This window comes from Galeopterus variegatus, unplaced genomic scaffold (assembly GCF_000696425.1).
Source record: "Galeopterus variegatus unplaced genomic scaffold, G_variegatus-3.0.2 Scaffold1985, whole genome shotgun sequence".
In the NCBI taxonomy this organism is placed as follows: Eukaryota; Metazoa; Chordata; class Mammalia; order Dermoptera; family Cynocephalidae; genus Galeopterus; species Galeopterus variegatus.
Genome location: NW_007728096.1, coordinates 254,504 through 260,192, shown reverse-complemented (window position 1 = coordinate 260,192; position 5,689 = coordinate 254,504).

Here is a 5,689-nt window from a genome sequence, read left to right as displayed (position 1 = left end):
CAGTATCTGCTTTGCCTCATAGGCCACAGCGCTGACTTCTCTGCTCTACTTGTCTGTCTCCAGTAAGTTCACTGAAGGCAAGGAATGGGCTTCTCTATTCACCCTTATGTCTTGGCACCTAGCAAGGTGCCTGACACAAGTATATGAATCTGCAAAGGATCTCTCCCCTCTCCCTTCACCCAGGGTCCTAACTGTGGCTAACATGGGCCATGCCTACCTGGTTGAGAGTGAATACATAATAATTTAGCTAAGAGCAATGCTAAGTCCCAAACTCCCCAATGGTGGGACAGCAAAATGCTCTTTAGAAAAATTCCAATGACTCTACAGCTATTAAACAAGGATTGTCCAAGCAGAGCCCAACATGAAGGATTTCAGCCTGGGGTTTGGGCCTCCCCATTCCAGTCCGGAGTCCTGGGGGCCATCCATCATCAAATGCCAGCATCAGATTACAAACTCCCCTGGGGACCTCCCTTGCATCTCTATCAATCACCCCAAGATATTAGCCTACCTTGCCTCGGTGTGGCTTAACTGTTCATAATTGTTTATCAATTAAAATTGCCAACTTGTCAGAACACTCCTATTGGTTTCCTGCATAAAGCAATCACATCCAACCAGCAGGCCTGATGAAAGCCCCAGTGTTGCAGTCAATTCCCTTAATCGATGCTTCGGGCCCCAGATCTGCTGGTTGCCTGCTCCTGGAACCCCCAGCCTCCCTGGCTTTGTACAGGAATTTCCCGGTTGAGCTGTTCAAACCACCAATTCTGTATTCCTTCTAGGAGCAACAGCTTTTCAACTTGTTAATGATGTTGGAGCACAAGGCCTGAGTCAGCAACCCCCAGCACACGACCCAAGAAAATCTTTTTCTAGGTCTTTTTTTCTCCATTTGACAGATGCCAGGCTTTCTTCAGAAAGACACATTCCAACTGATTGATTTTTTTTCTTTGGGAAATTGATCCTCACCACCTAAGAGGAAAGCAAAACATGAGGCTTGTCGAGCATTTTTTTAATGCTCTGATTGAAAAACCTGTCCCCTGATTCTGCCTTACAACTTGCTTTCCCCAAAGGAGGTAGCCTCTTCTTATGGCCACGCATGACACAGTCCCAAAGGAGGTGGTGCTGTGAGAAGGCAGAGAGAGGTGGTTAAGCACCTGGGCTTCAGGTTGGACAGACCCGGGTTAACGTCCCAGTTCTTCTACTTAGCTAGCTGTGGCCTTGAGTCAATTAAAGTTTCCTAACATTGCTAAGCCTTGTGTTCTCCATCTGTAAAGTTGGACCAATAACCTTACCTAAAGGGCTGTGGGGACTAAATAAGATAATGCCTAAATAAGATATTATAAAGTTTTTGGCAGAGTGGGCTCCTAGCAAGGGCCCCAGAAATCCCAACTCTTACTACCATTGTTGGTTTTGGAGGAGGCAGCACATACTTGACACTCAGGCATGCTGAATTCAGGGACTTCAGCAGACACTCAGAACCATAGCATCTAGGGGCAGAGGGGCCAAGTAATAACGCAGTGCTTACTTCCACCCTCCTATCCAGTGCTTGCAGCCCCTCTCCCATAACCCATGCCAGAGTTTTACTGAGCTGCTTCTGCGAACAGTAAACATAGTCACTCAGTTCCAACCTCGCTCAATTGTATCCACATCCTCAAGCAAGAACAACTCTCTCCAACCCCTGGGCCTTTGCACATGCTATTCCTCCCTACCCCCACCCCACTCCCCCTGGCCTCACCTGACTAACTCACATCTCAGGTCTCACTTTAAATGCTGCCTACTTTAGAAAGCCTCCCTTGGCCACTCTCAATAGGTTAGATGTTTCTTTCTTTTTTTTTTTTTTTTAAGTTTATGTATTTATTTATATATATATTTATATTTTTACATTCTATGATGTTGTTGCAGAGCAGCTGGGGAGGAGAGGGAGATGGGAGAGGAAGGAGGAGGGGTGGAGTTCAGGCCCGTGGCACCCCCCTCATTCCTGCTTGGGAGACTAAGGGGCTTCTAGCAGTGGCCCGGTCATTGCTCAGCTGGATGCAAATATCAGAGGAGAGTGGCTGAAGTCCTTGCCCCCGAACCCTACCCGAGCTCAGAAGGGCTGGGTGCTTCCTGCGGCGACTCGCTGGTCATCGCTGGGCTGGTTGCAGGTGTCAAGGGAGCATGGCCAAGGCTCTCGGTCCCCCACTGCCCTGGCTCAGGAAAACCCTGGGGGGTTAGACGTTTCTGATGAGTGCTCCCCCAGCACCCGCCCTACATCATCACAGCACAGGTCACATGTCACTATTTTGCTTGTTTGACTGTCTTTAGCACTGGACTAGGAGCCTCTGAAAGGAGGATGCTGTTTCTCTCTCTCACCATTGTATCCTCAGGGTCCAGCATGGTGCCGGCACAGAGTCGAGGCTTAATAAACATTTGCTGAATGTATGAATGAACAAATCAATGAAGCCCCTTCCATTTATGAACAGCTCTGATTACTAGAAAGCTCTTTGCTTCACTGAGCAGAAACCTGCCTCCTCAGAACTTGCACGTGTTGGTGCTGTCTGCCCTTTCTGCTCCCCAGCCCACATTTTGTTTTGATTCCATGTGACAAGCCTTCAGGAGAATTTCCTCTATTAGGATCTCAAGCATGTCAGAGACAGAGTGACAGGAACCCACAGCTTCTGGGCAGGGTGTGTCTGGGACAGACGGTGCCCACCCACCCATGGAGAAGTGTCCTTCCTTCAAAGTTACTCTTTTGCCTTTGGCACCGCAGCGAGGCCGCTGCCACCATCCAGTGCCATGAAGCCTGCCCCAGTGCTTATGAGCGATGTCACAGCCGCATCCCCAGCAGTGAGCAGCCTGGGTGCCACTGGTTTTAAATCTCATTCCTATGAGAAACTAAATCAGGAGCTACTTAGGACCACTGATTTCAGGCTACAATAAAAATGCAAACCAGATGGGGGAGGCCACTGTGAAGGTCACTGTCAGCTGCTCCTCTCATCTGCCCCTGCCTTGCCTCCCAGCACCTCCGCCCAGCCTGGGGACCCCTAAATTCCCTTGTAGTCCCTAGGAGTTTGTGCCTTTCTGAATTAGTCCTTATGAAATCACTTCTTCTGTGGTGTTAGGCTATATCTATTTCTTGCTGAGTTGTTTAGGAATTCCCTGCTTTCCCAAAAATTACACTTCATCTTTGAAAGGACCCTTTAACACCCCTGGCCTGAGAGTCTAGAGGCCTCCATCATTCCCCAGCTCTGTGGTTGATTCGCCATATGGATGGGTCATACCATCTGCCTCAACAATGTGGAAGGGGGCAGCACTAGGCAAACTCTCAGAGCCTCGCAGCCCGACATTCCATGAGCTGGGAACGTTCAGTTCTCCCCTGACTGGAGCTTCAAGAAGTTAGTTCCTTCCCCCCAACCCAAACCATCCCCTGACCCGGGATCATGCTCAAAGTGTTTCCTAACATTTCACAAAACTCTATTTGAACATTTAATGCTTTCACATTCTTTATAAATGACTTAAAAAAAATTTTTTTTAAATCACCACTGCCTGTCACACAGATTCTAAGTGGCAAAGCCAGGATTCAGACCCAGGGCTGAGTGCCCAGAGCCTGAGGGCCACCCAACACCTCACATAGGGCCTCTCTAGCAGACCAAGCCTGCAGCGAAGCCAGATAAAGAAGTGATGCTGACACATGGGTGGGGTGAGCAAACAAGGCTTCCCAGTGGAGGAGGAAACCCCCAGTGGGGTGGTGGGAAGCACCTCATTGGGCAGATCGAGGTCTGGGAAACAGAAGCCTGACCAGCTCTCTCCTCTGAGCCCCCATGACCACAGCAGGGTCATCATCCCAGTCCTGGTGACTTGGGGTGGGGGTAGCAGACATTCCATTCTGTCCCTCCTGCCCTCCCCCTCCTGTGGTCACCCTGCAGGATGCCCCTGACCACCACCCCCAACCCGTTCTCCCTCTCTCATCTCACCCTGCTCTGGAGCAGCCCCATAGCTAGGCAGAGAAATTGTCAGATGGGGGGGTGGAGGGGTCTCTGTTCTCTTGGGAAAATGCACTACCCCAATATACTTGACCTTGAGAAAATGACAACTGTGCAGGGTCATTTACTGCAGCAGTGTTTACCATAGCAAAAGTATGGAAATAACCTAACTGTCTGTCCACAGGAAAAAGGCTAAATATGTGATAGTACAGCCACACAGTGGGACACTACACAGTCACAAAAAGGAACCAGAGAGCTCCTCATATACTGATAAAGTACACGAAGCTAGAGCAGACATGAAAAAAAGTAAAGGCAGAACAAAATTTAGAGTATGCTACCATTTGTGCAAAAATTTTAAAGTATAGGGAAAATACATATGTATTTCCTTATATGTGCATAAAATATCTCTGGAAAGATGCACAGAAATGGGTAACACTGGTTTCCTCCAGGAAGGGGGAACTGGGAGAAAGAGTTTACGCTGAATTCCCTCTCATAACCATTGGATTTTGAACTGGAAGAATGTGTTACCTGTGCAGAAAACAAATATCATTAAAATTATAAAAAAAAAAAAAAAACCCACTCTCCAGAAGGCCTCTGTTAACATACAAAAGAATCCACTGGAAGAGAAAACGCATTAGTGTTCATAAACTTATTAGTCCCAAGTGACAGAAACTGTCACTACAGCAGAGCCTTTGGGGACTGGGACTCAGGACTGGTAAGTTTGAGGATGGTTTACTTGAGTCATGGGGCCAAACCTTGGCCACTGCCTGAAGGTCGGTTCTGCTACTGAGTGGGGGCCGGACCAGCCAGCTCCCTAGCAATGGCCTGGTCTCTGTCACACCCAGCCCGGTACAGCCCCAAACAACAGCAGGTTTCTGGGGTCTCCGCAGTGCCTGGGAGAGGGGTGGGTTGGGCAGGCAGATGCGGCGGCTGCAGCCACGTCCCAGCAGCCGCTTGTCTCAGCACGACACTGAGACACTGCGAGACCCAACAAAACAGAATCGCACAGGTTCCCAGGCGATGTTCACTCCTGCATCACACTGCGAGGGGCACCGATCTTTTGAAATGAGACACTTGCTCTCTCTCTCATGCCAACTTCCATCAACCTAACCTTGTAAGGTGCCTTCCTCCTTCTGTCCCCTTCTTTCTGCCTTCCTCCTGCCTCCTTCCTTGTTGCGTTTTTTCCCTTCTCTCCCATCCCTCTCCTTTACTCCCTCACTCTCCCTTTCTCCACTTTCTTGATTAATTCACAACTCTGTTCTAAGCTTCACCCCTGGGCCAGGCCCAAGCACTGAAGTCACAAAGCTTCCATCCTTCCTCTCTCCCTTCCTTCCTCCCTCCTCCCTTTCCTTGTGTCTCAGTGATAGTTTGTCATCCAAGTCCAGTCACTCTGGCCCTTTGGAGGGTTGGGGCAAAGGGAGGCAGGAGGAGCAGGAGGGCAGCTGGCCCTGTCCTTTCCGGGCAGAGCCGCACAGGGGAGATGATCAGAAGAAAGCAGGGAAGGAAGCTGATGGGACCCCCACACTGGCCCAGCGTCAGCTCTGAGAGGACACTGCGTGCCAGCTGAGAGCAGCATGCCAACACCGTGAGCATCTTCTCGGGGTCCCTGTACCTCTCCCTCTCTCCACCCAAATTCCCTCCTGGAATGCTGGGCTGTCTTTCCCCTCTTGCTGCCCCTCTACCTTCCCACCTTCACTTCCAGGGTCAGTTCATGCCCTGCTCCTGACACATCC